The sequence below is a fragment of the Manacus candei genome, unplaced genomic scaffold (genome assembly GCF_025592945.1).
Source record: "Manacus candei isolate 608988 ecotype Guabito, Panama unplaced genomic scaffold, ASM2559294v1 h1tg000017l, whole genome shotgun sequence".
Classification (NCBI taxonomy): Eukaryota; Metazoa; Chordata; class Aves; order Passeriformes; family Pipridae; genus Manacus; species Manacus candei.
Genome location: NW_026138065.1, coordinates 7,715,113 through 7,733,355, shown reverse-complemented (window position 1 = coordinate 7,733,355; position 18,243 = coordinate 7,715,113). Strand labels below are relative to the sequence as shown.

The 18,243-nt window shown below is 45.2% G+C and overlaps 1 protein-coding gene across 4 annotated transcripts in view; it reads left to right on the top strand.

The window, feature by feature from the left end:
- Positions 1-16,582: 16,582 nt before the first annotated feature.
- LOC127469227 (protein ELYS-like) overlaps positions 16,583-18,243 on the top strand; it is a 47,570-nt gene continuing 45,909 nt past the window's right edge. For 3 of the 4 annotated variants that reach the window (XM_051783301.1, XM_051783302.1, XM_051783298.1), the window contains exon 1: positions 16,587-16,821. The gene's annotated coding sequence lies outside the window, so the exon portion shown is untranslated. Of the gene's footprint in view, positions 16,822-18,243 lie in introns of all 4 variants that reach the window. The other variant, XM_051783300.1, reaches the window with a different exon arrangement.

The following is an 18,243-nucleotide window of genomic DNA, read 5'->3' as shown; positions in this document are numbered from 1 at the left end:
CAGCCTGGCACCCCTACACTGGCTGAGCACAGGGTACCTTGAGGTGGTGAATGCCTTGCAGGAACAACTCCACCCTCTCTATCATGGGTCTTAGACATGTAACACGGAAAAGGGTTGCAGGCAGGAAAGGAGCACAACTTCCTACTGCCCATTTCTGTGGCATTTTTGGACAGCACACACATGTGCTTTAAACCCCCTACAGGCACTGACTGTGGTTAATCATGATGGAGAGGAGACATAGGTTCTCCCCACATCAAGTTCCCTTATGGGGCTGGTGGCAGCTGCCCTCCCTGCAAGGACACCAGCCTGTCCCACTGTGCACAGGAATGCAGCACACCTGGGACCACAATGCTCCTGAGAAATTTCTTTCATTACCCCTTACTTCTATAAGGAAAAAGATATTCCCCTTGTCTGTGGGAGAAAAAAAGCAGCAGACGTTTTCATATCTGTCTGCTCAAGCCTCTGGAGGCTATGTACGCATATGATTTCAGAGATGACTGTAAATTGTTTTGTAAAGCAGCACTTCTCTGACTTTCTTTGCAATGTCCTTTCGTCTGTCAAAACCAAACAAATGTGTCCTCTGCTGGTAAGCATTTAAAATAATAGATCATTCCTTTTCTCTCCCTTTTGCAACACTGTTTTTCTGTTTGGTTTCCTCCCACCATTCACATTTTAGTTTTCATGTATCTCTGAGGAGCATTTATGTTTGGGTCCTGTTCGCCTGGAGAGAGAGTCTTGCTCAGAACAGCTCTGAGTGTCGCTGCTCTGCTAGAAAGACCTCTCTTACGCAAAGCTGATTACCCAGCCTTCATCCCTGCAGGCAGTCTGCTGGGAAAATGCATCCTTTATGCCCAGGACTCTTGTTAATTTAATTAATTTTGTGTTGTTTGAGTGTTTTTTTCAAAAGCTGACTTTGTACAAACGTGCACAATACTGCTGTGGTAATACACAAATGGCTTAATCATGCATCTGACAGTTTATTCTGTAGAACGTGCTTTCTGCACCTAAGTGATCAGATAGACCACTTATGGATACCAGAATTTAGACATCTAATCTCTTCTGACAACCAAACCCAGAATTAAATGCTGTTCACTGGGAGGCAAAGAGGAGAACAATGGCACTTGCCAGCCCTCATTCACATCGTAGTGTGCCACACACACTTCAGCCTTCGCCTGGCTTTAGTCCATGCTTCAGATGATAGGTCACTCAAGACAATAGAAACCAGCTCCAGACAATGTAGGGCATTTGTAGTTGTTGCTTTAAAGTACATATTTTACATAGTATATTTACACAAAGGGCAACATCCACCTGCTCCCCCCTCCCCCCATTTTGGCCCTTGAGTGACTGTCTTCAGGACAAGCACTCATCTGGGAGCTGCACTCCTGCTCCCATTACTCTCCTGGAATACAGTCTCTTATGCTTGTACAGAAGCCCTGAATGTTTCTGCAGAAATATCAAACCGTGGTGTGTCCTGAAACCACAAATACTGAGGAACTCTCCCTAACTAGGCAGAGTGCTCCAATGGCTTAGTCTCAAGAATATCTGTTTTGTGTTCTTGACTGTGTCACTGATTGACTGACAAACTCCATCAAGTTACTCACCACTTTTGGGGTCCAGCAGTGTCATTCCCAGAACCTGAGTTATCCTGTTTGAACACTTCTCATATCAGCTCTGGTATCACAGGCACTTGTCAGGTTGCTTTCCAGTCTACTTGCCTACCTTTCCCAAGTTTGCCATGTGAGATTACACATAATACTGTCACAGCCACACTTCCCTACTACACCAAATACGCTATGTCTGTTCAGGCTGAACTTGTCCCCATCTGGCAGTGTTGCCGCCAGGAGGAAAGGCCTTTCCTTGTATGGAGATATGTTGCATTTTTATGCTGTGTGGTAAAAGATGAGGAGACTGCCAAGGGGTACATTTCAATGAGTTCACAGCAGCCTTGCCTGGGCCTGAACCAAGTTTGGGTGGGGTTGGTTTGCCCTGCCTGACCAAGTGGTAAGAGGGAGAGCAGCTCCATGAGCCTGTAGTGCCCCCATTCTGTTCCCACCAGACCTCAGGAGCTGGTCATGAGCTCCCCATGCCCATAGGGCACTGGATATCACAACTGTGAAGGGGAACTCAGCTTTCTGGCAACCCTGGGAGAGTCCTCTTCTGCATCCTCATCCTCATCTTTTTCATCCTCAGCCTCATAGTAGGGGGCTGTCACACCTTGGGATATTACACCACAGCAAAGCCCTCCTCACCCAGTGCAGTCCTGAAAGAATTTGTTTTCTGTGATGGAAACTCCTGAACTGACTCTCATCTCCCTGGCAAGAGAGCAGTTTGCAGATGATTTGAAAATCTGCCTCTGCCAAAATAGTATCTCTGCCATTTGACCAGAAAATCTGTGTTTCAGATCTCTGCAGGAACAGAAACTCTGTCCTTTCACCAGTTCCAAACTTGGAAGACATTTAAGTAGAGAAAACCAATAAAATTATGTTTGTAGTGGATTTCTAAAGATGTGGGAATCTGGCTCTGGCAGGTCTACAGGCAATTTTAAAATACCAGCAAACATCACTCTTGTCATAAAAACCTGGAATTAAAGTGCATTTGCATCAATGGAGTCCCCTGATCTAAATCCTCTCTTCCCTCTGCTGGTAATGTATATCTGGCACTCTGGTAGTAAATAGGAAAATGTATATTTCAGCACTGAATGTACTAATCCTGTCTTCTACACAATAGGGTGAAACTTTACCCTCATGCATCCTGGCAGCTTTGCACACTGAGAAATGTTTCTGGGGGTGCTAACTGAGCTATGCCAGGCAGTCCTCTTACATGTGATACAATTTTGGCTTCACAGTCAGCAAGCCAGAGACTGAGCCCAAGGGGTTACAAGCATATCTGTAGATAAAGTCATCAACAGCATATCTGTAGATAAAGTTCATCAACAAAACTGAGATGAGCACCATAGAGCTGCATAATAACATTGGGCTGAACTCGAGCTTGGCAACCAGCACTTTGCAGAACGTCAAATGGTGAAATTATCCCTGACTTCAGCAAGGCTTTGGTTCCACATGTGTTTTCTCTGTTCAGATGTTCTAGTGGCCTGCAGCCAGTGATTTTCAGCACTGTTCCTACCCAGTGTTTGTTAACTCTGGCAATTCAGGTAAGCTTCTTTTCATAAACAATATTGCTGCTTTCCTTCATTTCTGACTGAGGTATTTTTTCACAGGCTAGCAGTTGATGCTGGGATGTGAGTCTCCTGGGACTCTCTGTTGATTGACCAGGGTTCTGTTTAGACCTAGTCTACCTCTGACATATTCCAGACTACATGAATGGGTCCTGGTTAGAAAAGCTACCATGAAAAAGTTTACTAATGGGCTTCCTTTATAAAATGAGGTGGGCTCTGATGCTACCTCAAATGTACCATTTGTGAAATGTTGTTTGCATGATGTCTGGATGTTCTTCTAATCCAGACATCATCTGGTTATATCCAACTAATTGTTATCATTAATTTGCAACCAATATTCAGTGAAACTGATCCACAGCTTCTGGTCAAGCCCCGTCTTTGCAGATCAGCTGGTGCCATAGTACTATATCTTCTCAGTTTTTCTAGCTGTGAGTACATCTCATTTGAGTTCTACTGACACTGCATTGCTGCTGCTGCTCAGAGGACATGGAGCAGTGACTGGGAACTGAGTGAACTGGAAGTTGAGAAAATCACAAGAATGGGTTTGATTTTGCCAGGTGCCCTGGGAAATCAGAGAGCTAGAGAGAGAAATAGATCTTAACTGCAGCAGTGGGTCTGCTTGGGCATTGCCCAGGATGTCAGTGAGTGTGTGATGCTTTTGACACCATTCTTCCAACCAGTACACTTTTATTTGGGTGTTTCTGCTGTGCTTAAACTCTGAGAGGAGGAACAGCCAAGGAGGCATGATTCATGGCCATGCTGGAGGCAGAATGACGCAGAGGTGGAGCTGGCTTGAAGTCACAGGGCAGTGGTGGAGCTGGAGAGGCTCCCAGCATACTCTCCTTACTAGCAACCCCGCCAAAAGATGCAGTGACTTCTTCTTGGCACCATTTAGCACATTCTATGCCAAAAAATGCCCCAAATGTTCATATGCTTTCATCTGACCTAATCTTCTCTGAACACAAGTGACCAGGCTTAGTCACAGGATTGCAGGCAAGGCCTCAACCTCTGCCTTTATGTGATAGCACCAAAGCCTACTGCAAATGCCTGATCTGACACATCTGACAACTGTATTTACCTTGTTTTATGTCTATATTACGCTGGGGACTCATCGTAGTCCTGTGGTTGATTAATGCACCACAGTGACTACCCATGACACCTGCTTAAGGGATCTCTGTGCCAACTGGAAGGACCTCCTACAGAGGCTTTATCCAGCCTGGACAACTGCTCAGCTTTAGCAGCTGATCCTTGCAAGAAGAAGCTTGTTAGCACCCCTCATAGCCAGAGCTGTCGTGGGGAAGTCGCTGCTAGAGGCAGGTGCATGCTCACTCTCCTGAGATGGATGTTATGATCTCCCCATTCTGCTGTATGAGACTGTCCTTCAGTATGAATACATGCTGCTCAGCTACTATCATGGGACGTGGCAGGAAGGACTAAGAAACATATCCAGAAGAGCTCAAAGAGTAAAGCAGACTCCTCCTGGAAAAAAAAAAAAGTATGCACCCAAGATAGGACACAGATTTATTCCAACACTTCCTTGAGCTGAGGAAGGTAACAGAAGCAATGATACATTATCATGTGGAAATAGTGAAAGCAAAGGTGTCTGGGGCCTGCTCCTCTCTGAGAAGCAAGGAGTGAAGAACACAGGTGGCTGGAGGAGCAGCTCATCCATAGTACATTGCCTGAGTTGGGCCAAGTGCTGCATGTCACCTGCACTTGATGCTGGATCTGAAACCTTTTGGTTTATTGTATTTTACGCAATACTTAATTCTTCACTGGAAGGATTTCTCAATCACACCAAAGTGTGTTTTGATGATGTTTTTGTCTTTCGATCTGAGGAGATGTCAACAGGCTCACTTCCTACCAAGTGCAACGCTGCAATTGCTTAATGCAGAGTTTTGTCACATTAGTGGTTTCTCAGACAGAGCACTGAAAGTTTCTAACCTCTCATTCAAAAGATTTGATGAAAATACCATGATAATTTTATTGCTACAGCCGTAAACATCAGATGCTGTGCAAGTTTTAGTCCAAACAGCCTAAAATCCCCTTCACTTCAATAAAACTATTGTGAATAATTTGTATCTTTTCATTTCAGAATGTGTTCACACATGTAGGGAATTAACTATTTTCAGATAAAATTACTTATTGCCACCAAATGACTATTATTTTGACTTGCACTAACAGTTGCTAATAATGCAAGATGGGGAGGGAGAGGAACACGTGTCTGTACCAGCTGTTGTTTCACTCTTATCCAAAAAACATGAATAAGTTGCTGGCAGTCATCACAAAAAGATTTTCGTTCTTCCTCTTCAAGCACAAGTATAACAGCTGTTGCCTCTGGCAAGTGTACTGTTTGCTGTGTTGATGCTGACCCCATACAGAATTTTATAACAGACAAAAGGAAAATAACTCCCCAAAATGGTAGAAGCTGTGCAATGAATCAAACTTGTTTTCTATGGTTGGCACCCAAATAAGAAAAAAGAGTAATCTGAACACATGAAGACATAATAACCCTGAAACTAGACTTACCCCCTTGACTAACATAGGAAGAAAGGCAACAGCAGCGGAAATGATCACCCTCTGTCACCTGGTGGGGCACTGTCTCAGATTTCCTACAAGTCCTTTGCTGCTGTATCAGCAGAGGCACTCCTTCTCCCTCTGGAGAGCAAGTCACTTTCTTGATAAAACTTTATTTGTTCCACATTGAGCCATGAGAAAGTGCCTGCCTTGTGACAATTAAACAGTGCAGCAGGGCTCCCCGGCATGTGGCTGCTTTCCCTCTCTGCTCTCTGCTGCTAGCACACACTTGCAAGCTATGTCTGGTTCAGTAATACCACATTTCCTTACCTGAGCTGACAAAGCAGATGGAAACACACTGTTTTGGTGGTGCACTCAGCCTTTTCTTATGATTGCTCAGTGTCATGACCACAAGAACAGTTTTCCCAGGGGAAGCTCTCTCAAGGTAGCTTGGGTACTACAGCGACTAGCAACCCATATAGCACTAGCTCTGCAGGGCAGCTAAACCTTTGCTGGGCAAACCCAATCCCTATTACTATGTATCACAGAAAGAAAAAATCACCCTCTCAGTACAGGTAATCCCTGAGTTCTGAATTTTATTATTTTTTTTATTTATTTTTTTTTTGTAGCCAAGCTGCTCACTTACTCTCATCAGCATCACCCTTGATTTCTCTCAGTTGGCTGTGGGGTTTTAATATTGTATGTAACCTTCACAGTTCAGTTCCTTGTTTCTCTCCTTTTCATTCTGAGGACCTCAACTTTGTCCCTCTGTCTGTCTCACTGGTACACTGCACTGTGTTCTGGTACTGTCCAAAAAAGCTTCAGGCTAAGGCGAAATAACTTGGATCAGCTCACTGCAAAAAAGTCTTATAAGAGATTGACTAGTATCAAGGTTTTGAATCCCCTTCTTAAAATCCAGCAGGTTAACTGCAACAGAACTATTATGTACATAATTCTAGGTCCATGCTCAGGGATCCAATGTATCAATCTCCAGGGTTATGTTTCTTCAGTTACAGCAGTACATTTTTTTCTGGCAGATCTAATGGGCAACATGGTCAAAAGCAAATCCTAGACCTTATCTGCTTCATAGGGAGCTGCTTGTGATTAATAAAGTGAAATGTGCAGAGCAGCTAAAATCTATTACATATGCCAGGAGCTAAAATAATTTGTGATACTTTGGAACAAACTGCACTCATTCAGAAGGGCAGTGGGCTGGGGAGGAGGATCCCCACTCCCACAGTTTAATTCCAGCTGAAGTGAGAGGCGCTCAGCTAGCATGCATACTGTAGCAGCGTAATTTGTCATTCAGTCAGAAGTCATGATCTGCATGTGGACTAGCTAAAATCCATTGATTTGTTCTCACACAGAGAGGGATTAGGACACTGAATTAGCTTCTTACAGCTTGAAAAATCTGCGTATCTTTATTCTCCAAAGCCAGGGCCAAGTCACAGCAATTATTTTTGGGTAAAATGATCTGATGCAATCAGGGGCAAATGTGGGCTAGAAGTCAATGGTGCCATTTGGCCCTTCAGTATGCAAAATTCAAGGAAGTTGTTCATCATCCAGCATGAGCAGCTGCTCCTGGAGCTGTTCTTTGGCTGAAGTGCTGCTCAGCCAGAGGCCAGCAATTCCTCCAAAGTCTATTTAACTTTGCATTGTAAGTTTTCAAGCATATTTCTTAAGAGGTGGAAGCCACTGGTATGAATAAGTACACAGATCCACCTGCTACCCAGTTTGGAGCAGGTCTACTTGGATGGCAGGAACTGGGATAGTTGGCTAACATTTCTGGGTCAATATTTGATCTGTTGCTTGAATTTTGGCAAGGCATTTCTTATTGTAGCTGTTTTCCTTCCAGTTTGTCAAGGTGAAAGCACTTTGTGTGGCAGGATGAATGCAATCATATATAGAAGGGTAATGAAATGGCACTCTGACCTCAGCCAGTGCACCTAGATCAAACTTGTTGAACTTAGATTTTTTTGTTAGGTACATCTGGAAGAAAAAAAAAAGCTCATAAGCCTTTTTGCCAGCAGCAGCAGAGCCAGGGGCCACAGTGAGACTGCAAAGAAATCTGAAATCTCCTCTAGGACTGCAGGACAAGTCACATAGCAAAACCAGGCAAAACTTGGTGTCAGTGAGATTCCTCATCCAGAGTCCTCTCACTGAGATGCTGCAATACAAATGAGAGTAAGCGAAATCACACAACTTGCTCACAACCAGTTTTGGATCACACAACTAATGATGTCTCTGACAGGACACATGGACTGGCTTCTTTCCTCCAGAGATCCCTGGCAGCTTTTAAATTTTTGGTCCTTTTCCAAATTCTATGGAATTCTGGATGAAAATAAGCCTTCACAGTAAGAAGTCAGACACAATGTAGTTGTGGAACCGGTGTGCCAGCCTTGGTGCTGCAGCATGCAATGATGGCATTCAGGAGGAGGAGCTGGCTCTGTGGGAAGCACTGTTGGCAGGGAGGCAGCACCTTGCTCTGCGTCCTTATTGAGCTATTGAAAGAATTCCTAGATTTATCCACTGTTTGAGGCTCAGCATCAAGAAAATGCATTGCTTCTTTGTCAGCAATTTTTCAGGGAACCCCATGATTTTCCCACTGGCTGATGTTGAAAGCCACACAATCTACAGCAGAAATATTTGCTAGTGGAAGGGAAAAAATAGTAAATATACCTCCCCCACTTAAAAGAAATATATTCTTAAAATCAGCAAGCAACAAAAGCTGGCAAACATACCCATCTTAAATGCTTATTATAGGACATCACCATCCCTTTATTTCCTGAAAGCTGCATGGTATTGTTTAATTAATATGGTAGAGGCTGATCATGTAGTTTCTAATGGTGATGAGGGGACAATCCTGGTGATCCTTGCCTCAGGTGATGTGTTTCAACGGCGCTGGTGCTACATACAAACTGGGTCTCTCTGGCAGAAAGAAGACACCTCCCTAGAAAGCACCTTGGGGCCCCAGGAGAAGAAGCAAAGTCTGTTGTAGGTCAGGTAGTACCAGCACTAGGAGCTGCCCCAGGTGTGCCAGGGACATGATCCCAACACAAGCCAACTCAGGCATGCAGGCAGGGGCAGTCAGGCAGGAGGGCGAAGCATGTGGGCTACTCTCCCCAGGCTCCCTGGGAGCCTGGCTGGGCATTGCCCCATGCCTGAGCCTGCCACAGAGAACCTCAAGCTGGTGCTGCTCAGTTAATTTCCACATGTCACTTCCAGAAAAATACTTTCTAGCTTTGAAATGGGGAAGTAGGAGAAGCTAAAAAGACTATTTATTCACAGTGATTCTTTGTTCCAGCAGTTAATGAGCAGATTCAGCAGAGTGCTGTCTCCTCTAAATTGCTCACACCGAAGGTCGCAGTGGCTCTTTCAAGGGCACTGGCTTTGTGTTAGCTGTCTCTACATCATGTAGATTTAGATGTCATCTACATCTCTACACAGAGGATAGATCAGCTTAATTTTTCAGTACCGTAGGTCAAACCCAACAAGGCTGTGATCACAAGGCGCCTCATTGACAAATGAGATGTCTTAGCACCTCTCAGAAGGTGATCGGCATCTGGCAGAATAAAAGGCTGCAGGGATGAGCTATCCAGACAGCCTACACAAAAAATTACACGTTGAAGTTGCTGTGATGGCAAATGTATTAGTCACTCACACTCAGCAGTGCTTCTCACACAGCTGGGCACACTGACATTAAACCTTACCTGCACAGGGAAATTACTCTTTCTCTTAAATATTTTCAAGAGTCAGTCTGTTGCAGATGGTTTGAGGAAACACAGATATCCTGAGCTCCCCTGCACAAGGTCATGAGCAACTTCTATAATTTGCTTTCTATGCTTATAAGGAAACAGCTGGGTACTGTGTGCTTTTCAAAAATCTGTCCTTGATAATAATTCCAACATATATGACCACTTTCCTCATGAAAAGAAGCCAGTCTGAATTTTTTTTCCTTAGATTGCATTTTCCAGCATCTGGGGTTTTGCTACATATGTTTGGATTTGATTGCCTCCAGATAACATCTTTTGGTTCTTTGCCCTAAGGTCACACATGGAGACTATAATCACCCAAGAAAATGCCTAATACCAACAATCTCAAATTGATCCCTTCCCAGCTCAGTTTGCATTGAATTATGGTACTCCAAATTTGAACATGATATAAGCCACCTTACATATGCAGTATTTGCTCAGTGATAATGAACTGTAGTCAGCAGAGTGATTTTGGTGCCAATGGAAATGAAGTGTTTTTATTTTAGACCTCAGAAAGCATCTGCAGGCTAGTTTGCAGCACCTCAGCATAGCAACCCACTTCTCAGTTCATTGCACTGTCTCTTGCTATTGCACTGCATCAACTGAGTTCAAAAATCCCTCTGCACTGGAAAACATGGGGAAACTGTATTTCCACGTTAGATTTTAAGACTTCATTCTTTAGGATTAATTTCTTAGTTTCTAAATGTGCAAGCTCATTATTCCATTGCTTCAATATGAAGACTGACAGGGATTTGTCAGAGGTGTAAGAGAGGCCAGAAATGCAACCTCAGGTCTGAATAAATTCTCCTTTTAATTTCATGGGAAAGACTTGATTTTGGACTACTAATCATTGGGATTTATCAGCAAAACCATAGGCATAAAAACCATTGTGCTTGAACAGTACAATTAATTCAGCCACACTGCACAAGGGCTATGCAGGAAATTCTATTCCTTTCCTGTGTAAAGGGGTATTGGTTGTTTACACCATTTAGTGTAAACCCCAGTTTTCTCAAGATGTGCAATGCAGGACAAGTGCTACTACCAGAATGTGAAAGTTCTTCTTTGTTGAGAGGAATATCAGTTATCAAAAAGGCTGGGCAAGCGAAACACTACTGGTGAACTCAGGAATTTCTTGTGTGGTCAGCTAACAAAACAACTGAGAAGAAAGAAACTTCCTGTTCTGAATTGACTGGTGTCAGGCATATCCACATCAGCTTCATTTACCCTTGGTTTGCTTTGATATGTGGGTTATTTTAGACACATTGAAGCTACCACCTACCTTTACCCGTACAAACCTAAAAATAAACATAAAAGGAAGGGCAAATAAATGCAGGCCATGGACTTCCCTATAAAGAACTGTGTTATATAATTAGAGGCTCCTGCATCTGGTGAGTTATTTTGCCTTTCATTTCATGCTCAGTATGGATAATTGGAAGGCTTTAGAGCAGTCTAACCAGCACAACATATGGGAGAAGCTAATTTTAAGGGAATTTAATTGGCTATACACTAAACAAGGCGTACCAGCAGCTGCTTCCCAACTCTGGATGAACAGAGTGATTCCTCCCAGCCATAGGTAGCTATCTAAAAGTGAATCAATCTTTCTTGCAATTTCTCTGGGTTCCCTCTAATGTTAGAAGGAGAACCCCGCACCTCAAAGGGTCTGACCTACTCAGTTGTCTCTCTTGCAACAGGGCAAACACTCCTAAAGTGTGTATGCTTTCCTCCAGCTACAAAGGGAGACAATAGGACTTTGATTTATTGGCAGTGGTGCTGTAGGTGGGACAAGGTAAGGTCCAGTGCACTGCAGGGCTGTAAGTGAGGGAAATCTGACTTATGAATCAGTCAGCACAGCAGAAGAAAAACAGTCTGTTGGGTACACTTACTAGATACTCGTTTCATACAGTTGAAGTTGGATGAGATAAATCCTGTCATAATGACCAATTTGTTCCTAGAAGCAATCGCCTCCCATGAAGGTATATCCGCATTCCTTCTCAGCCTTGCTATTGACAGAACCATATTAATTTTGGGTTAACACGAAAGTGTTTGCACTGTGAAGAAATGCATCGATTTAAGGAAAGAAAACCTGCTTATGTGGGCAAGGTAAAATATTTGAAATCCCTCATTTCCTCCCTTCTAAGTGACTGCTTTTTGCAGATTTTAATAAATTACATGGTATCCATAAGTTACAAAATTAAAAGCCTGGATGGCATTAGTCAAGCTACAAATATTACACAGAGGTTCCCACCTTCCTGAAGCCAGACCTTACAGTCTTTGTCTTCTCTCTGCTGCTCAGTTAGGAAAACATGTAAGCGTTCAAGCAAGGATAGGTCTTCTTAGTGTCACAGCTCATATCAGACCTGCTAGCCACAGTACTTCCCCCATTGCTACACACAGCAGAGGGGTGACAGAGGCTCAGACCCAGAAAGCACCTTCCTGTCCCAGCTCGATTTAAGGGAAGAAAAATCATGTTTTCAACCTGCAGGAGGAAGATGTCTAGGCTTCAGATTACCACAATGAAAAAACCCACAAAAACAACAACAACAACAACAACAACAAAACAAAACAAAAAATCCAGAGGAAAACGCCCCCCCAGAAATAAAAAAAATCCCAAACTTAGTAATATATAAGCTGTAATGCAGCTGGGAGTAGCTCTGACAATCAAGCTGTAACATTTTCTACAGATGAAACAAAGATGAGATAATACAGTGAGCTGCTCAAGAATGCAGTTTTCAAGGTCTCCTAAAGTCTCTCTTTTTCTGTTTAAACTGAAATGTGTGGACACTTCTCTCCCTCTTTTTTCTTATGGCTGCATGACTTCAGCAACTGCAGTTTCAAACACCATTTTATTTTCTCTTTCTCTGGGGAATTCTGGAGTGCCTCTCTTTATATTAAATTATTGCCGCTCAAGTGGAGAATAGAAGAGATCCCGTTATATTATTTTTGGTTCATTAAGTTTCTAAATACTTTGGGTTTGATATTGAAAAGCACTAATTAATGCATTTAATGTATAATATTATTAATGCTCTACAATTTTAAAGGAAAAATTTAAAAGGAAAATAAATCAATTAATCAATTTTAAAGGAAAAAAAATTATTCCCAATGAAATATATAGTAGAATTAAAGTCTGAGAATATTTATAAACTACTTAAGAGTGAAAACCGTATAGAACTAATTGCTAGTATCTCATAACCAGGCATTCTGAATCCGGAAAATTAAATTAAGAGTAGAGTTTTAAAACCCACAAAATTCTCAGCTGAAACAATTCACAATAAAACTTCTCAAAGAGTGCAAACTCCTGTCTGCTACGTCTGAGGCTTTTTTTAATATTTGGCTTTAAAGACACCACATACATTGTTCAAATAGATTCCTCCTATGTAAATATTGAAAGGCAGTATTTAATTCTTGTTTTTAAAATTGTGCCCTTGTAATTACATATTTGGATAAGTATAATCACATCACTGAGCATCCTGTCTCTATAAACAATCCTGTGCTTGAAAATAATCATTACGCCACTGCAGCATTTTCTTTGTTTCACCTTTACATCCCTGATACATGCTGACAGTATGAACTTCATTTTAACACAGAGGTTTCTTCATCTGATGATTTGCTTGCTTTTGGTACAGCTTACCGAAAATGTCAGACCATGAGTACCAACTAAGAAGTGCTTGTAGAGGATGCTACTGTATGCTCTTCATAATGATTTGAAAAAAATATTATCAAACATGCAACACTTTCCATTTTAAATTTCTGAGTCAGAATCACAGATACTCTAAAACAACACAGAGGCAAAAGTGGATGCCAGCTGGATACACAGGAGCAACAGCTGCACCGCAGTGCCAGGGCAGCACAAAGCAGCAGACTGTGCTAGTGAGTCTCACCCCTAATTAGATATCGACTTATTGACTTGGAAGAAAGGCTGTGCTACCCTGGGCACCACCAAGGAGCCTGAACCCCACCCCCAGCCCCCTGTAATTCAAGAATTGCTTTTGGGTTCTCCTCCCACCTTTCCCAGAGGAGAGGGTCTGCCTCAGCGGGGAAGGCAGCGGTGCTGGAGACCTTCCCTGCATCCCAGTCCTACAGGGAGGGGTATTGCCAGGGCTGGCTACCTCCCATGGGATGCATCAGCATCCAGTGTCCAGGCACCCGTAGCTGTACAGCAGCAGGCAGTGACCAGCTGAGTTGGTACAAGAATCTTGGGGACCCCATTTCAGAGCTGCTGTGCTGCTGTAGCTGTGTCTCCAGCCTTTAGAATTAGATTTGGCAATCACTAACTTAGCTAAGTAAGAGCATTAGCTTCCTAATATAGCTTGTCTCTCAAGTTTTCAACAAACTTAACTGCATGAAACCTGATGACATCTTGTACACCAAGCAGCCTGATTTTTCCGGCTCAGCTGAGCACCCTTAATTTGCATACACTTTGTGTATAATTTCAGCTGCAGCATCTTCACTCTTCACTGCATCTTCCTTCCTGCTTCCTTCTCTATTTGCACAGGAAGTCATTGCTTTCTTCCAGTGTTTGGACTTTGTACTCACATCCACTTCCACTTAATCTCTCTCTAAGTCTTTGCTGGTGCCACAGGCACAGAGCTCTCTTCTTTGGTTTTGTCCTCCTGTTCCTTTGCTTGCTCTTGGTTCCACTTTCTCTCATCTTCTTAATTGCCTCACTCTCATTTCACCTCTTTAATTGCCCACCCTTCTCTGGCTCTTTATCATTTCAATAAATGCAGCTATTAACATCTCTATTGTTTACAAACTACCAAGGGCTCCATCACTCCTTTCCTCAGCTGAACAAGGGAGAAAAAATATAATGAAAACCCCATGGGTCGAGATAAGGACAAGGAGAGATCACTCACCAATTCCTGTCATGGGCAAAACAGACTTGATTTGGGGAAAAGGAATTTAATTTATTTAAAATTACATTGGAGTAGGATAATGAGAAATAAAAGTTAATCTTAAAACACCTTATCTCCATCCCTCTCTTCTTCCTGTGTTCAACTTCACTGCTGAACTTCTCTACCTCCTCCCGTCCCTGCAGCATAGAGGGATGGGAAGGGGGTTGCGGCCAGTTCATCACACATGGTCTCTGCTGTTCCTTTTTCCTCAAGGGCAGTACTCCTCACACTGTTCCCCTGCTCCAGAGTGGAGTCCCTCCCACAGGAGACAGTCCTCCATGAACAATGTGAATCCTTTCCAGGGGCTGCAGTTCTTCACGAACTGCTCCAGCATAGGTGTCTTTCCATGGGGTGCAGTCCTTCAAGTACAGGTTTCTCTATTGTGGGTCCCCCACGGGGTCACAAGTCCTGCCTTGCTGTCAGTTCAAGCTCGGCTAAACCAGCCCACTTCATCCTGCTGCTCCTCAGCTGCTCTTTAGGCCAGTGATCACGTATGCCTACAATTTGGGGGACATCTTTGGTCCAAACCTCTTCCTGTGTCCTTATTCAGGTCAAGCCTGAGCCTTCCAAGGATTGTTCTATAAATAATTCCTGATACAAAGCCTTTCTGTCTCCATCCATGGAGCTAAGGCTCTCATCCACACCGAATTGCCACTTTGAATTGTGCTTACTGCCAAAGCATTTGTCCTGCCCTTAATAAATGCAGCCCTGTCCTGCACATAATCACTTCAAGTATCTTGGCAAAGGATATGGGTCTAGCTGGTCCTCCTGTGCTGCCATACCTATATTTGCATTTCTCCCTTAGCTCCCTGTCACATCAGATGAGAGATGCTTGTCCTCACTTTCAAGACCTCCTGTAGTCCAACCCAGATCTGTCCGTCTCATGCACAGCCCCTCATGTGTAACAGAGTCAGCTCTGACATCACCCATCAGCTGGTGACCAGGGTTAGGTCTCCTTCTGTGCAGGTATTGCTGTCTCACTGACATCTCGTGACTGTGTGCACAACCTCCCCCTTAGGCCAGGAGCAATTGCCTGGTGTAGTGGGTTCCTTGTCCATGCTCTTATATGCTACAAATTAATAGATATAAAATGGCAACAGCAGCCACCAAGTCACAATAAACATTTGCATAATAATATAAAAATGTCAGACAACATTAAGAGGCACAGCTGTAATTTAGAGATAATGTATGCTGGGAGAAATCGAATGCCTTTGTCACTCCTTTGATGATGATGCCACTTCTAAGAAGCATTGCAGATTTCACAGAATCATAAAATGGTTTGGGTTGGAAGGGACCTTAAAGATCATCTAGTTCCAACCCCCCGCCATAGGCATGAGTACCTTCCACTAGACCAATTTGTTTATTAATACCTGAAAGTGTTTAAATTTTTTTTAGTGTCAAAGAGTGTTTTGAACAGTTTACAATATACAAACTGAAAGGAATAGCATTAGACTTACACTTTTGACTTAATACTTACTTTTTCTCCTTTCAGTGACTAACAGTATAACCTTAATTTTATGTTAACTGTGTTGGGTTTTTATATATACTTTGTCATTAAAAGTAAGAGGAAAACTGTGATTAATAGCCTACCCCTTTTAAATCCCTTTAAATGGGTGACCTAATTGCAGCCTTCCAGTACCTGAATGGAGCCTACAAGAAAGACAGAGAGGGGGTTTTTGCATGTAGTGACAGGACAAGAGGGAATGAATCCAAACTAATAGATTTAGATTAGCTATTAGGAGGAAGTTCTCTGCTGTGGTAGGTAGTGAGGCACTGGCACAGGTTGCCCAGAGAAGTTGTGGATGCCTCATCCCTGGAAGCTTTCAAGGTCAGGTTGGAAGGGGCATTGAGCAACCCGGTGTAGTGGAAGCTGTTCCTGTCCCCTGACAGCAGTTGGAACTGGACGATTTTAAGGTCTCTTCCAAACCAAACCATCCTCTGATTCTGTGATTCTATGAAATCCACATAGACTGGGGGAGGCGGAGGGCGGAATGGGGAGAATAAAGTGAGCGGCTCTGCAATGAGAGGGACACAGATAGGCAGGGGCGACAGTTTCCCCGATGGCGGGGCAGCGGAGCAGACCCTTCCCCACGAGATGAGGGGCCGTGGGCCGGGAAGGGGCTCCGCAGGGCTCGTGGTTCTGCCGGCCCAGGAACTACAGCTCCCGGCGTGCCCCGCGAGAAATGAGCCCAGGAAGAGGCGGGGCGAAAGCGGAAGCAGCTGGCGCGCGGCACACCGGGATTAGTAGTCAGGAGGCGGCCGCCGCCACCGCTCGGGGCCGTGTCCCGCGTATTTGAAAATTCCCGCGGAGGCTCGCGCCAGGTCTCGCGAGATCTTCGACCCCCCCCCCCCAGCCCGTCCCGCCCCCCGCGCGGCGGGTGAGCGACCGAGGTGGGTGTGGGGGCGCGCGGGGGCCGCGTGGGGCCGGGCCGGGCCGGGCCGTTGTCGGCGCTGCGGGAGCGGGGAGATGCCGCCGCCAACGCCGGCACGTACCGGGAGAGCGGGATGGGCTGGGCTGCGCTGGGCTGGGCTGCGCTGGGGAAGCGGCTAGGGCAGGAGGAGGCGGCGGCGACCCCCGCCCGCCCGCCTTCGTTCGTCCCTTTCTTCCTTTTCCCCTGCCCCAGCCGGTACCGGGCGCTCCCGAGCGGCCCAGGCCGGCACCGGCCCTGGCGCAGCGCGGGCCCACGGGGGCCTCGGGCGGGCCCGGCCTCCCGTCCCTTATGTAAGTGACCCCCGGGCTGCGGCGCCGTGGCCGCCGCACGTGTGCCGGCTCCCGGCGGCGAGGGAGGCCTGGGCAGCGCGGCCTGGGCAGCGCACATGGGAGGGAGGCTCCGCGGCCGGGAGCCTCCGCCGGGCTGGGGGGCGTGGGGGATGCGGCGGCTGCCGCTGGGAGCTTTGCCTCTTGCCCGACCAGCTGCGCACGCCCTCTGCTCTCGCTCCTTCGGTCACGTTCTTGGAGGGTTTTTCTTTTCTTTTAATTCCACCTTCCCTCCCCCCCCCCCCATCAGACTTGTATTCCATGAGGAGGCGGGAAATGCTCTTCTGTGCGCGGAGCTGCGACTGCGGGATGAGGGATGGGTGTAATGGGGAGGGCACAGCTTCACAGGAATCCAGTGCGATTTGTGGGGGTCCCTTTGCATGAAGCACAGCGTCGCGCAGCAAAGTTGCTGGCTTAAACGAAAGTGCTCAGTGTCTTCCCTAATAAAGCGTGACTCCAGGTCTGGAACTTCTGCCGATAGAAAGGTGGGGGTCAGTCTTTCAGGTTTAACAATTGCTTCCTGATCACGTTAGGGGAAGTTAGGAGAGATTTAGGGCCTTGATTGTGTCGGGACTGCTGCACTCCGTGTAGGGTGTAGGGCCAAACGTGGCCGTTCAGGTGCCTTTGCAGGGCGCGTCGGTCTGGGTTACGGTGTCAGCCTTGGCTGGCAGCTGTCCCACGCGTTTGGGCACAGCTCTGTATCCTGTGCTGCGGAGGACAGCTCCTCATTCACATGCTGCCTCAGCTCTCTTTCCTGCCTCGATATGCCTGGGTTGGCTTTTTCAAGTCAGTGAAATTAGCATGATCAGGCTTCTGTTAATTCTGTCTTCTGGCTAGTAAGGCGTTGGATACAGTTTTAGAGAAATAGTGATGACTTTGGTGGTGTGACATTGTTTTACTTGTGTGGGTGAGAGAACAGAATCCTCAAATTGGTAAGAGAGAGTCACCAAACACCTGGGCCTGTTGCATGGAATGCAAATGTTTCTGCAGTTGAGCTTGTCAGATTGCTGGTTGTAAAATCTTATTTGAGAATTAGACATTCCAGATCTATCTGGAAATGCTGCTGGGCAGCCCGCTCTAGGTGACCCTGCTTGAGCAGGGAGGTTAGAACAGATGACCTCCGGTGATTCTGGCAGGTCTTTCTCTGTT